Source organism: Pongo pygmaeus, chromosome 16 (assembly GCF_028885625.2).
Source record: "Pongo pygmaeus isolate AG05252 chromosome 16, NHGRI_mPonPyg2-v2.0_pri, whole genome shotgun sequence".
Classification (NCBI taxonomy): domain Eukaryota; kingdom Metazoa; phylum Chordata; class Mammalia; order Primates; family Hominidae; genus Pongo; species Pongo pygmaeus.
The window spans coordinates 103,061,232-103,074,763 of record NC_072389.2 but is presented as its reverse complement, the minus strand read 5'-3'; the positions used below and the strand labels follow the sequence as shown (position 1 = coordinate 103,074,763).

General features: G+C 35.1%; 1 long non-coding RNA gene across 1 annotated transcript in view; it reads left to right on the top strand.

The window, feature by feature from the left end:
* Window positions 1-2,532: 2,532 nt before the first annotated feature.
* Window positions 2,533-13,532, top strand: part of LOC134738341 (uncharacterized) — a 47,146-nt gene continuing 36,146 nt past the window's right edge. Inside the window, exons 1-3 of the long non-coding RNA XR_010124033.1 lie at window positions 2,533-2,618; window positions 4,172-4,224; window positions 9,827-9,905. This is a non-coding gene — a long non-coding RNA (uncharacterized LOC134738341). The remainder of the gene's footprint in view (window positions 2,619-4,171; window positions 4,225-9,826; window positions 9,906-13,532) is intronic.

Genomic DNA, 13,532 nt, shown 5'->3' with positions numbered 1-13,532 from the left:
TCTGAATACATGGAAAATATTACACATTGAATGGGTGAATTACATGATATATGAGTTATATATAAAAAATTATATTAAGAATAAATTAAGATAGGATTTCTATTATATCAACAGATCATCTTTTACAGGTGCCTCTGGAGTGTATATACCATAATCTTCAAATTTTATATTTAGTAACTGCTTCTTTATTTGATTCTTCTTCAGAGTATAAGATCCCAGAGCACAGCAATTTTATCTCACACTTTAAATTCTTTAGATTTAGCGTATCTAGTATATAAATACTTAATGAGTATAGAATGAATTTATTGATTGATTAATTAACCAAAGAGCTAATCTTTCTCCTGCCCTAGAATTCATCAAAATCTAAATTGCAGCTTATTTCTAAAATTGTGTTAAAAGACACATTACACAAAATTTACCATTTTAATCATTTTTAAGTACACAGTTCAATGGCATGAAGTGCATTCACAAAACTGAATCTCTGTACCCACTAAGCAATAAATTCTTATTACTTTTCCCCTTAGTTCCTAGCTACCACCCTTCTGCTTTCTCTTTCTGACTTTACTCCAAATACTTCATTTGGTGCTATCATCCACATTTGTCCCTGGCTTATTTAACTTTTCCCAGTGTCTTCGAGCTTTATCTACATTGTAGCATGTGTCAGAGTTTCCTTCTTTTTATGGCTGTATAATATTCCACTTTATCTACTATCACATTTTGTTTATTTATTCATCTTTTGACAGACACTTGGGTTGCTTCTACCTTCAGCTATTGCTAATAATGTGCTACGAACATGGTGGTACAAATATAGTGTCCCCGATTTTAATACTTTCGGTTATGGGGTGAAAATTATGGATCATGTGGTAATTCTAATTTAAATTTTTTGAGAAACCACCATACTGCTTTCCATCCCAGCTGTACCATTTTTCATTCCCAACAGCATTGCATAAGGGTTGCAAGTTCTTCACGTTCTCACAAACTCTTGTTATTTTATGTGTTTTTTATGATAGCAATCCTAATGGATGTGAAGTAGGATCTTATAGTTTTGATTTGCATTCCCCCATGATTAGTGATTTTTGAGCATCTTTTTGTATCTTCACTGGCTGTTTGTATATCTTTGGAGAAACAACTAATCAAGTCCTTTGTCCACAAAATAGATTCACAGCCTAATTTAGCTCCTAAGAGCTAAATTATAAAAGACTTAGAAGAAAACACAGGGGGAAAGCTTCATGTCATTAGATTTAACAATGAGATCTTGGCTATGACACCAAAAGTGCAGGCAACCAAAGAAAAAAATAGAGAGATTGAACTTCATGAAAACTTTTAAAAATTATACATCAAAAGACAATATCAACAGAGTAAACAGGCAACCCACAGAATGGGAGATGATAATATTTGCAGTTCACACATCAGAAAATAGATTAATATCCAGAATATATAGAGAACTCCTAAAACTCAACAATAAATTTTGTTTTAACTGTCAGAGCTAAGGATAACTATCAGAATATTTTAATATCACTCCTCACAGCAGCTGTACTGCATTTTTTTTAGAAAAAAAAACTATATTCTCTCAACTCATACTGGGAAGCCTGAACTTATGTGTGAGTGGAATCTAAATTCTGAAGGCTGGAAGTATTGAAGGCATAACTAGAATAAGAAGCTGTATTTCCCTTGAGTTTTTTCTTTTTTATCATTTTTCATTTTCTCTCTAGTACTACAAATTAGCAGATGAAGAAAACAGCTCTCTGTGCTTATGTGTGTGCATTTAGAAGTAGAGCAGGCATTTTTATCAGCTAGATAGTGAGCTTTTAAAGCAAATTAGTAAGAAGAGAAGCAGGGAGGTCCAAATAAAATCTACTCAAAGTGGAGAGCAATTGTAATGGGGCTGGGGGTGGACTGAAATATTGATTCCTAATACTTACTCTTTTCGTTATTACACACAGTGACAAAAACTATCAAATTATAACCAGAGGCCATTTTGTGGGAAAGGGTAAGAGAAGAGAACAGCCACAGATGGAAACCGCCCTCCAATTTTTGTAGCACAGTAGTGACGGAGACAAAAGGTCAGCAAAGGGGAAGGTAAATAATGTAGGAACAATGCTGAATTTGGGTTCTGAGTCAGGCAAGAGGAACTCAGGCCTGCATGCCTACTTTTTGATCTTACCATGGCTGGACTTTCAGAAAGACAGCCCTAGTCACACACCTCCCCATCCCACCTTTTTCATCTGTCTCATCCCTCTCATATGACTTCTGCCAGAGAGCACCTAGCAAAATGCCTCTCATACACAAGCAACAGTTACTCATCTACTAAGGTAAGGAATGCCAACATTGTATTATCTATTGAGTGAATTATTAAACAAGGGTGGAAGGGAAATTAATGAAGCAATGGAAAACCTGAAACTTAGAGTAATAATTTCCTTCCCCCCGACAAGGGGGAACAGGATGTTAGGGCTTAGCAAATCAGGTGTGTCCACACTTTGATCTTTATCTTGGAGATTCTTTTACATTATGAATCCTAGAACAGTGCTAAGTGGTAGCTTCCACAAAGAGCAATTTACTGCCAATGGAATTAAATGTGTGGCTATAACATCAAACAACCAGAATTTAAGAATTATTATGTATGTTCTTTTCTTATCCTATATATAAGAAATAAAGCTTACATATTTATATAACATTCATGTTTTAATCTTTTAGTATTTAAACTAAATTCCCACTCAAATGAGTTAGTGAAAGATTCAAAAATTTCTATTTTGTCTCTTCATTTGTTAGTATTATTCATAACCAAAATAAACATGAAACACAATAGGCATCCTAAGTTGTTTTTTTTTTTTTTTTTTTGAAACAGAGTCTTGCTCTGTCACCCAGGCTGGAGTGCAGTGGTGCGATCTCGGCTCACTGCAACCTGCAACTCCCTGGTTCAAGCAATTCCCCTGCCTCATCCTCCCGAGCAGATGGGATTACAGGCACACGCCATCAGGCACAACTAATTTTTTATTATTTTTAGTAGAGATGGGGTTTCACCATATTGGCCAGACTGCTCTCGAACTCCTGACCTCAGGCAATCTGCCTGCCTCAGCCTCCCAGAGTGCTGGGATTACAGGTGTGAGCCACCACAGCAGGCCAGCATCCTATTTTTTTTTTAACATAACTACAGTGTTGACATTCCTGATTATTATTTCATAACAAGAAAACTGAAGGCCACACTAGTGTAAAACAAGTGACCTCTTTTTTTTTTTTTTTTTTCTACTAAGAAGCATTAAAGATGATGCAAGTTTCCTTTTGGAAGAAGAATCTTTTTGCCACCAAACTGGTATTAATTTCCTGTTCAAAAGGGGCTATATTGTCAATGTGACACTTTAATCAGCCCCCAATGTGACTGGGAAATGCCGACTTCACAATCAATGTCAATGTATTTCATGTCGTCTCGATACCTCTTAGTCATTTTGCTTCAGAAGTGCGTGAACAGGGTCAATATATTTCATTAGTTTGTTTCATCTGAAGGAGAGTACAACATGAGAGCTTTGATTATATTATAAGAATTGCTTTAATGTGACACCGATTCCCTGATTGTGCTATACCAGACATTCAAGGGCTGGAGGGCAACGAAATTATCTTTCACCCAAACGTTCATCTAGCCACCACCAGCAAACTGTGCCACAAATGAAAGAAGAAAATAAGATCCAACTCAATTTACATAGTAGAGATGAGATTATGCTGTCATAAATGCATTATAAAACAGGATCATGGAGATTAACTTTGAAGAATGCCAGTGAATAGTAACAATTCTTTTCCACTGTCTAATTGTAGCAGTAAAAATATTTATGACTCTAAAATTTAAGTTATTTTCATAGTACTGCCACATAATTAACTGCAATAGAATGTTTGTGCATTCTTTCTCAGTGAATTTTATAGCTTCATGACTATCAAACAAATATGAAGTGTCTGCATTAGTCCCATCTAATTCTTCCTTTAAAATTATTAAATGGCACTTTTATCCAACAATCCTTATTGTTTACATCTGACCTCTTTCTAGATGAAGAGGCCACCATCCAGCTCCTCATGAAGTGGATCTTGTAGAGTAGCTATTCACTTTGAGTTTTATTATAAGATAAGGTATATATTTCCTTGTATTTTGCTTTGTTTCATTATTTAAGTATCTCTACCATTTAAGAGAATAGAATAAAGTGAGGGTCTGAAGAATTATCAATAAAGCATGATCCTTTCGTAAGTCAATTTCTGAATGCAGAATTCCTTTTTGCTTAGACTCTGTTTTGTTATTGCACTCTAGCGTGTTCATTTGCCATCTACTCATCTGCAGATAGAATTACTCAGTAAACATCCAGGACATACTTTCTTGTTTCTGACCTATACCCCTTTCAAATCTTGTCTGAGGTTGGCCATGGCTTCTTGGAGAAATCCAGATGCCCCTGCCCTTATGCTATGTGCTGATTTTTATGGTTGAGACTTGACTCTTCTTTTTCCAAAAGACTTGTCTGGGGTTTGCCATGTCAGCACTTCCTGTTATATATCGTCATGCTGGAGAGTATCTAGCCAGAACTTCTGGCCAAACCACTGCTCGGTATCTCTTCCAAAGTCTATAGGTATTCAGGAGACAGAAGTCAGATATACTTTTACTGAAATCACATTTTTTCTTAATATCTTCATTCCATTTCTTAAGAAAAAGACTGACATAAAATACGTTCTATTATTTCTTTAAAAAACAAGCAATGTTATTGACCTTTAATGAGTATTGTCTCTCCAAAATACTAAAAGAAAACCCATAAATGCAGCTTATCTTGCACTTAATGCATTAGTATCATAAAATACAATTTTAAAAAGCCACATGTCACTATGGTCTTTTATGTTTTCTTAGACATTTTCATTTCACAAAGGAAATCAGCCTTTTTGCCAAGAAAAAGAGAATTAGGGAGAATGAAATTTTATGTAGCAATATTTTACTCCTATTCATGAATATTTTTTGAATTTTAAAGTCTGTTATTAAAAAGTCATCAGTAGTTCTGCTAATAGCTATTATCTTTATTTTATCACAGAGTATAAAGATAGATATTGTTCACTAATGGTTATAAGCGATCATAACCAAAGTAACTTTTAACACAAGATTCCAGTAAAAATGTCTGTTAAGTAATGCTATACTTTAGATGTTTATTCCCTCCAAATCTCATGTTGAAATTTAATTCCCAAAATTGGAGGTGAGGCCTAATGTGAGGTGTGTGAGTCATGGAGCTGGATCTCTCAGTGACAGATTGATTAATGCCCTTTCTTGTTGGAGGTGAGTGCATTCTCCTGCTATTAGTTCTCTAAGTGCTCTCCAGAGAGCTGTTTGTTGAAAGGAGTCTGGTACCTAACCCTATCTCTCTTGCTTCCTCTCTTACCATGTGATCTCTGCACAGCCAGCTCCACTTTGCCTTCTACCATGAGTGGAAGCAGCCTGAGGCCCTCACCAGAAATCAAGCAGAGGCTGGTGCCATGTATTTTATACAGCCTGCAGAACTATAAGCCAAATAAGCCACTTTTAAAAAATATATTACCCAGATTCAGGTATTCCTTGCTAGCAACAACAACAACAACAACAAAAATAGACAACAACACTCAACAAGTAAAGAACTACAAGAGTAATACAGAAAAATATGGTGTCTATCTTAAACAGATACAAAGAGAGTATGCACAGTGCTTAGCAGTATGTTGGAGACATTGTCAGTTCAAATGTCTTTGCTAGTAACAAAATGTCCAACTAAAAGTCATATAAAGACAAAGTTTATTTTTCACACACAAGAAATCTGGAGATAAGTGAAACGAATGTGGAATTTTGACTCAAAGAGAACTTTGTTCCTCTTTTCACATAGCCACCCTTATCATGCTATCTGCAGCCTTGTCACATCAAGGATGCAAAGTAGTTCCAAGCATTTCATTCACAGGCATCTTTCAAAGAAGTAAGATCATCATGGATTTCCTCATGCACACCATTTCATTTAGCTTCGAAAACAGTGCTTCCCAAAACTTCCCTAGAAGACATTCTTTTTACTGGGACTTGCTTGCTCACATAGCTAACTCCTGCCCTACAGGAATCTAGAGAGGAGTAGCCAGAATTTTCTGTTTCTATCATGAGACAAAGGAAATAAAAGGGGTGGGGGATGGCCATTGGGTAGACAACCAACAATGTATTCAACAACATGAAAGTTTATGCTCAGTAAATCCTTAAATCTAAGAATAAAAATAAAACTATTAGTTTATTAAATTTGGAGGGAGATCCTCTATAAAGATAGAGCAAACAAAATAATTATAGTCTTAATTTAAGAAAGATTGAATTTAGGGCAAGAATCATGGGACAAATGAAAGCACTTTAAAATACTGAGGTTATATTTACATTGGAATGCTGTGCCAACTTTAAAAATAATGAGACAAATCTGCAGATTCTTTTAGGGAATCATCTCTAAAATCTGTGTCTATGATTACACACACATACACATTACTGAACATTGTGTAATGCCTGAAAGTATTAAAAATGTATAAACTCACCTATAACTACATACACATTTATGCTTGCAAATGCATTGAAAGTTTTAAAAAAATATCCAAGAAACTTATGACAGTTTCTGGTAATCTGGATGCCTGGTGAGTAAGGAGAAAAATAGACTTATTTTCCAATGAATATCCTTTTGTATCTTCTAAATTTTATGCCACATGGATAGTTTAACTATTTTTATTTCTCAAAATATATTTAATGTGTGCCTATATATCAATAAATATCATAAACAGATGTAACTTTTTATTTTAAAGGAGGGTAGTAAGAAAAAGAAAAAAGATGTATGGCACCAATAATAAGGAAACCATTAAAACTTCTAATTGTGCAAGATGAGAACAGGATCCAACCCAGACTATGAAAAAATCTAAGTGATGAAAACACAGCTTTGCTCACATGCTATTTGATAGAGAATAATTGGTCTAAAGCAGATTAATGATAGATTTTCTTATTGATATCTTTAAGAGGATGTTGATTTCTGTTTGTATATGCAAGTCCAGTTTATTATAATAAATACCTGCCTAGGAGAAATAGAAAGCATAAAGAGGTCCTTTTATGATTTTATGCAGTGCTACTTCCTCCATCTCACCAGATAGAAAATAATGACAATGGTACTAATGATGATAATCGAAAATATTCTTAGTGGTGATGCAGTATTCCTCAATTTTGTAACCATAGATAAGTTTTTAGGATTAAATAACAATTATAAATTTAAATTGAGAGGGTACAAATTTGGACTACTGAACTACACCACAAGGAAAGCAACTTTCTTCATTTTGATGACTAGCATTAAGGGAAGCAATAATATGGCTGTGAAATAGCTAATCAAACTTATGGATACATTTCTGGCTTATGGGTACTTTTTCTCTTTTCTTTTCCTTTGCTATCCTCTCATTTCTTTTAAATGATTAAAGCAGGAGGTAATTTTAAACAAACTTTTTTTGAAACTGATCATGGACAGTGATTTTTGCCACTTGCAGGTCTTTCTATTCTAGAAGTTAATCTAGTTATAAACTTGCCATATCTTAATAATATTGTTGGTACAGACAATAACACTCAGCAAATATATTTTAAACTCTCAGAAATTCAGTCACAAGATCGGTTACAACTTTTGCTATCAAGGGAACTTCCCAGGCATATTCCAGTTTGAAGATTCTGCCAAGAAATCTGAGCTCTGTTCAAAGTTCTAGCTGTCATTTCATGAAAGAATCCCGGAATTTTAACAGTTTAAACAAAAAGCCTTCTAACATCTTCCTTTCCCACTGGGAATATACTTCCAAAAGCCTCAGAATCTGATAAAACATTTTCTGGGACTTCATTAAATTTTATTTCAAACATATTATATGTTTAAATGTATATACATGTTTTCCATGTGACCAATATTTTATATAACAGAAATATATGTAATGATACCTGCAAAGAAGAATGAAATGGGCATATAAAATGGCCACATGATTTTATTTTTAAAACTGCTGCTTGAATGCCTAATTATTTAGTTGCATTTTTTACTCATTCCTCACTCCAATTCTCAGTTTGTTATTGTTATTACAACTTATTTTCTATTTAGTTACTCTGTAGTCAGCACTATTTTAAATCTTGGGAAAAAAATCTACAGTTTGTGACTTTGCAAAAGTAATTTAATTGACTCAGGACCTGAACTCCAAACTAGAGCAATGTGATTAAACTCAAGCAGAGTACCAATCATCTGAAATTCCCTTATAATCCTCCACAGAGGCCAGGTTTGCTGGTGCCCATATTCACGTATAGGCCAAGTTTGCTTGATGAATGCGAAAGATTGTTCAGTTGGCCAAGCAAGTCAATGAACACAATGTGCTTGTTACACTAGGATCTTCCATCTAAGTCAATGGGGTTGTGTCTTCAACTAAAGGAAGGATGGGAACCCTCTTCTTGGAAAGACTTAAAAGTTATTACATTTTTTAGAGAAAAGTAGATGTATTATTTATTCATAAGGCCAAACTTATGATGAATGAGAGTAATTAATATGCTCCCTGGTTAGAATGGGTGGCAGAAAGAATTAGCTGAGGGGTTAAAAGAAAAGTTTATCTGTGTTTAGTATCTCAGGAAATAAGATTACCTGTAGTAAATTAAGTGTTTTGATGTCTCAATATTACTTGCCAGCTAAAGCATTTAGCACTAGCTTTAGCATGACAAGTAGGAAGAAAATCCTTAATATTCATATTGCATTGGTAGGAATATAAGGCTTAATATAGAGTTCATAGAATTCCTTTTATAAAATGGCTTGTACAGCATGTGATATATTTAGAACACTAAATGAATTAAATGCCTTCAGATGAAGGTTGCTGCTGAGCATGACAGTGAATGAGCCACAATGCAGATTCATTGATTATCTTAATTTTAAGAGTCAATAGCAGGCCCAGCCTTCTCTGAATAGATATTCTCTACAACAAACCCTCTCAGTCCCATCACTAGCATGTCGGATCACTTTTGTGATGGCATTTCGAACTCTGGAAAAGAAAGACACTGTGGAAATTCAAGGTCAGGTCTTACTGTAGTTGTTATTACTGTAAAAACCTAATCAGCCAGAATAGATTACTTTAACTGAATTTTTAGTTTAACTGAGAGTCATCCAAAACGCCCTTTTATAAAACATCTGTAGTTTAAACATGACTTATATATATTAATCCTGTTTCCTGTCATAGACACTGCAAGCAAAAGCAAAGTTTTTTAAATGGCTCATCATTTTGTAAAAGCTCTTTTTTTGTTGTTATTTTGAATGAAAGAACATTAAATGAAGAAAGGAAATTGGAATAAAAACAAGATGAGCACTTTTCCCAATTTTGTCATTCGCTTGCTCTGTGATCTTGAGCTTTTCCTGTGTTGTGACTCAGTTCCCTTCTCTCTATAACTAAGAAAGTTACACTTGTTCTAGCCACTTTCCAAAGCTGTCAAGAGGTTACCCTTTGCAAAGAAACATGCATACACTTTGGTTCGCATAGAGCTTTATAGAAATATTAAAGATTCTGTGGTTAGAGAAAGCAGACTGAGCTAAATATATACCAACCCTAGATTACACCTTAAGGGGGTGGGTTTCTGTTTGAATCATTTTCAGTAGTTCTTTGCTACAGCATTAAATTATTAATAAGTTGCATCTGTTGCCTAAAAAGATAATTTGGAATCATATCTGCCAATAATCAATGATTTAACCTAGGCTCTAGTTTTTAAAAGTTTCTCTTGGCTGCCATGTAGTATCTTTTATGTCCTGGATATCATGCTACACAAACCTTTTGTAATTCTTATCCACAGTAGGAGATTAGAAAGAATCCTGATTTTTTGCTTCTTATCAACAATGTAGAACTTTCTTCTGGTTCTTTCCTTGTACAAGGTAAGCAGTGTGAACCTTTGAAAGGTCATTATGAACCTCCAGTTAACCTTCCAGCAACTGTCCTAGCCTTTCAATTTTATGTTATTATGTAAACAATAAAACAATGAAGATTAATTTATTTTAATAATAAAGAACTTCACTAAGAACCTGCTCATGGTTAGACACTATGTCAATTGCTGAAGACAAAAATGAAGCTCACATCACTTGTGAGGCTGCCTTTGTCTCTGAGGAAATAGAATGAGTAAGTAAATAAATACAATACAGTGAGCTAACAGCGATGGCAGAATTATGAATCCTGTACTAGGAGACCATGCACAAGGAAGAGACAAAGTCAGCTGGCAGTGTTAGGGAAATTCTTCCTCAACAAGAATATATTTGGTGGATGAAATAACATTGTTAGTTGGAGAAAGGAGTGTCATATCCAGGATCAATTTCCATGTGGATAGAAGCATAGACATGAAAATGTGAGTCTTTTCTTGAGAATAATTGCAGCTGTGTTTTGTGAGAGCTGTGGGCAGTGGGAAGAGGTACAAGATGAAAATGAGTTTGGGCCATATTATGAAGGACCTGCTATGCTGTTCCCAGGAGTATGGCTTAAGATGCTAAAAGCAATGGGAAAATATTCAAGATTTCAAGTAGGAGTATGATACGATCTATTTTAGAAATTTATATAATATATGGAATTGGTGGTAGAGTTAGGAAGCTGTAGAAAAAAAATCTACATTTTGGGACAAAAAAACGAGGGTCTAAACAAAAGCAGTTCTGAGACATTTTAGAGTAAAGGCATAGTGATCCTTTCGTTCTAAGGGAGAGAGACAGGGAGAAGTTCACGTGCCACACGTTAATGGTTTAAGTGGGTAATGAATGATAATGACATAAACAGTAATAATGAAGGCAAATATAGGAAAAAAATACTCCTTTGGGACTTAGTATCAGTGATGCTGTAAAACATCAAAGTGAAAATGTCCAGGAAGCAACTAGAAAACTGGATCTATAGCTCAAAAATAATAGATGATGTATCTTTGTTCATCAGCAGCAGCTGATGTCACTAAAACGGATGGAAGATACTGAAATCACCCCAAAACATGCTCCATTAACCTACAGAATTAATAGTTTCTCTAATATATCAACACTTACTTTCTTCTGTGGTCTTTCATAAAAATGGGCTTCATGACACTAGGTTATTATTTTACAGGTGTCAACTGTTACTAAGGCAATCCTAAAATTTAAAGCATAAATCAAATCAGGGATGCTATTAATAAATATGCTTAAGAAATAGGTGCAGACTGGGACTGTTCCTGACACACTGAAACATAGGATTATGCTAATTATTGTCCATCAATTTTTTTTATAACGCTTTATCATTCTAGAAGATCACAGGCATGCCATCATTAACTTGGATAATAGGAATTCAATTCTGCTCATCTCTGCAAACTGCATTTCTTTCCAGATACATACTTCTCTTGTCCCTTTTTAATAGTATCTTTTTGGTTTTAATCCCAGAACTCTAGGGCTTCAATTAGCATTTTGTAAACTGTGTCTTAATATTTGCAATTGGTAACTGTTTATTAGTCTGATTGTGGTGTTTATGAAGATATTATTCACTAATTAATGTCGAAAGTGAAATATATATGAAGTTAATTTAATTTAAAAGTAACTTATGTATAAAGATTATTAAGCACAACTGCTTTCAAATGATACCGAAAGCAAGGAGGCCTTTAACTTAAAGTTTTATGGCTGGACTTTCTGGACCTGCATATTAGATGCTTGAAATTTGCCACACTATGCTAACAATAAGTTAAAAATAAACAAACTTTAAAAATGTTCAACTCTTCTTAAATACATCAGAGAGTAAGATCACAGGGAATATTGCTGCCTGTACAAATTAGAAAGGCAGACAGGCAAGTAAAGAGAATTGTAATTTATTAGAGGAGAAATCCATGAACACAAACCTCCATGGGAACACGTGCCTGGGTAGGAAAACCTAAACTGTGATTGATGGATTTTTGGAAACTCAGTGTGAATAACTCTGAGGGTTAAAAATCAGGGGATGGACTCAGTCACAGGGGGAACCCCACACAGTAAATATCAGAGAAAAATCCCCTTATGCTTCCAGCAAGAGGAGGGGAAAGGAACCACTTTGAAATATGCCAGAGCACCCTGTTCTTCTAATCAAGGCCTGCCCTCCAAGAGAAACTATTATTAGAGTCTAAGCTGCTGTGACTTTCTCAGAGACTACCCTACCTCGGGGAAGAAAAATATCCAGTTCCAGCCTGCTACATCTTTCCATGTGGAGGAAGAAAGATACCCAATTTTAGCTCACTCTAGCCATTCGGCCCCACCTAAGAGGGGACAAATCTTGCTATTTACTAGTGAAATTCACAACCAGGGACATAAGCTCATCTAAAGGCTGAAACCAAATCATAGGACTATAATATACTTCTTTTTCCACACGTCTTACTACTACATTAAAAAAGACATGTTTACTGCAGCTCCTTTTTTTCCTAAAACACCATGTTCACTTCTCAACAAAAAATTGCAATGCAGACTAAAAGGAAAAATAGATAGTTTGAAGAGATTGAACAAGCATCAGAACCAGGATCAGATATGGAAGGAATGTTAGCATTAACCAACCAGAAATTTAAACAAACAAACAAAACTATGAGTAACGGGCTCAGGCTTTTTATTTAAAAAACAGACAACACGCAAGAACAGATGCATAATGTAAGCAGAGACAAGAAAATTTTAAGAAATAAAAAATCCAAAAGAAATGCACGAGATCAAAGACATCGTGCTAGTTTTTTTGTTGCTGTAACTGAATACTTGGAGAGACTGGCAAATTTACAAAGAAAAGTCACGTATTTCTTACAGTTCTGGGGGCTGGGAAGTCCACGGTAAAGTGTGGCACGTTTGGCGAGGGCCTTCTTGCTGGTGGGGACACAATGCAGAGGGCTGAAGTGGTACAGGGCATCATGTGCTGAGGAGGCTGACTGTGCTGGCTCAGGTTTCTCTTTCTACCCCTACAAAGCCACGAATACCACCCCTCCTCATGACCTCCTCTAATCCTAATTACCTCCCAAAGGTCCCACTTAGTGAATACCATAGTCGTATTTCCCACCCCTTAATTTTATTACAATAGGGATTAAGTTTCACCATGAGCTTTGGTGGAAACAAACATTTAAACAACAGCACACTGTGACAAACATAAAGAATCTCCTCGATGGGTTCATTAGTAGACTGGACACAGTTGAAGGAATTTATGAGCTTGTGGATATTGTAATAGAAATTTTCAAAACTGAAAAAATTTTTTTTTGAAAAAACGGACTAGAAACTGTAAGACAGTTACAAAAAGTGTAATGTATGTGTAATAAGACTATCAGGAGAATAAATAGAGAAAAGAATAGAAGCAATATTTGAAGTAGTAATGACTGAGAATCAAAGAGAAGTCTCAGCTATATGTTTTCTACAAGAAACCTATGCTAAATAATACACATATGCACTGACAGTAAAGGTTGAAGAAAGATATACCATGCTCAACTATTTAAAAGAAACAAGGCAAAGTGCAGTGGCTTATGCCTGTAATCCGAAAAAGTTGTCAGGCCAAGGCAGGAGGATTGCTTGAGGCCA